We start from the raw sequence: 2,367 nt of genomic DNA on the forward strand, positions 1-2,367 counted from the left end.
AATGCTCTAAAGAGGTCTTGTGCAGCACATTTATCCGATGCAATATGTCTTTCTTGACTGCTGCTTCCATGAGCATTGATTGTGGGTCCAAGTAAGACAAAATCCTTGACTTCAACCTTGTCTCCATTTTCATGATGTTACTTTTTGGTCCAATCATGAGAATTTTGGCCTTTACATTGGGTTGTATCCATACTGAAGGCTGCAATCCTTGGATCTTCAGCAGCTTCAAGTCCTCCTCACTTTAACAAAGTTGTGTCATCTGCATATCACAGGTTGTTAATAAGCCTTCCTCCAACTCTGATGCGGCACTCTTTTTCACATAATTGAGCTCCTCTGATGATGTGCTCAGCATATACATTGAACGAGTTTGATGAGAGGACACAACCTTGCGGCACACCTTTCCTGATTTTATTGCAGGCAGTATTCTCTTGTTCTGTTCACACGACTGCACTGGTTGTGAGACAGGGAAAATCACACAGGGAAAAGAACCAGAACCTGGCTACTTGTCACCTATTAGGGACATAGTACATGCCACCATAACTTTGCTGCCAAGGGCATGTCAAGAGCCTTCGGAATCAACTTTCTGACCCATATCCTTTTCTTTGTGCTAGTTCCTCTTCACACAAAAGCCAGAGAGAGCCTCCTAAAATGTAAGGGGTAATTGCATCCCTTCTAGTGTAACAGATTAACTGTAAGAATGGCATGTCCGTGTCCTCTAACTTCACGGGTGGAAAAGAAACAAGATTAATAGCCAAGGATGATTCACTCTCTTCTTCTTCTTCTTCTTCTTCTTCTTCTTCTTCTTCTTCTTCTTCTTCTTCTTCTTCTTCTTCGTCTCCTTCGTCTCCTTCGTCTTCTTCGTCTTCTTCTTCTTCACAGGGGAAAGCATGAACACAATGCCCCCCAATACCACAAATTATGTAGTCGAGTTTCCCACATTTGGGGAAATGAATGAGCCTCACCCTGGGAAAACGACCTTCACGATCATGGTATCTCTCCTGCCGGGACTATCTAGGATGATTCTTCTGAGGCAAAAGTCAAACATACCTCTTCTCCCCAAATTTTTTTTTTTATTTTAATTTACCAATTCTAACATAAACTGCCCTACCTGTAGCACTCGCATCCAACAAACAGACTATAATTCAGGTGCAAAAACATCTCAAGAGTTTTTCATTCAAGATGGCTTTTTCTCACTTGTTCCACAGTCATGCTTCTGTTGCTTATGGTTCCATGGCCAAGCAGGCCCAGACAAGCACTAGAAGGCTCTTTAATGCTACCGATAAGTACTCAGAGATACCCAACTCCATCAGTGAAAGAAGTCAGCAAAAAACATAGCAGACTCACACAGATTGACATGGGTTGCAACAATAGGGATGGCATAATACTGGGCAGCATTTTGTTCTGTTTGTATGTTGCTGCTGCCACTGCTGCTGCTGTGGTTAGATGCCATTCCACCAGTTCCAACTCACAGTGACACTATGTACCACAAAACAAAGCACTGACTGGTCCTGCATCCTCCTCATAATTGTTATGTTTGAGCCCCATAATTACAATGCATTGATTTTCTGTGGTCTTCCTTATTCAGTGTCCTGCTTCCACACGCAAACAAAGTGATTGAACATATCGCCTGGGTCACTTCTCCGGACTTCCTTGTTGAAAATGAGCAGAGCATCCTCTGATATAGTGCCAGAAGATGAACCCTTCGGGATGGAAGGCACTGAAAATACGAGTGGAGAAGGGCTGTCTCCTCAAAGAAGAGTCCACGTTAAACTACACCATTGCCCTTCCCCTACCACTGAGTAGGTTATGACTGATCGCGAACCTGTATGGGATTTCTAGTGCTGTAAACCTTTGCGGGAGCAGATGGCTCCCACTTTCTCTGGAGTGCCTGGTGGATTCGACCTTCCTAACCTGCAGTCCTCTGCTCACGTACCTGACAGCACCACCAGGGCTCCTTGTCCACAATTCCAGCCATATCTAAAAACATGCAAAGGCATTTAAGGTAAGGATTACTTTTCTTTTAGTGATTTCCTGTTTGAACTGATGTTTAAACATCACAGCCCATCCAGGGCATGGCGCTTTGACACGGGATGGAAGGACTGCTCCTGTGCTCTAGGACAGCTTGCTCTCCGTGCCGCCAGGGCTTTGTGCTCTTGGCTCTTACACGGGAAAGAATAGCCTCAAATCTTCCACCTGAGTGAAGTTTGATCTTCCAGGTTGATGAAGTAGTTTCTATCTTCTCTAAGTTTGAGTCCACTGCCATGCTAGGCAGTGTTTCCTTGCTGTTGCCCTTATCATCATTTACTCTATAATCTTTGATTTCTTACCTTACCTGCCATTCCTGTTAGAAGGAACCCTGGTGGGGTC

The 2,367-nt window shown here is 44.3% G+C and overlaps 1 pseudogene; it reads right to left on the minus strand.

The window, feature by feature from the left end:
- Positions 1-876: 876 nt before the first annotated feature.
- LOC115873788 lies at positions 877-1,013 on the minus strand (annotated as a pseudogene).
- Positions 1,014-2,367: the final 1,354 nt, after the last annotated feature.

This window comes from Echinops telfairi, unplaced genomic scaffold, assembly GCF_000313985.2.
Source record: "Echinops telfairi isolate 266 unplaced genomic scaffold, ASM31398v2 ScPeMD7_7469;HRSCAF=8507_1, whole genome shotgun sequence".
Taxonomy (NCBI): Eukaryota; Metazoa; Chordata; class Mammalia; order Afrosoricida; family Tenrecidae; genus Echinops; species Echinops telfairi.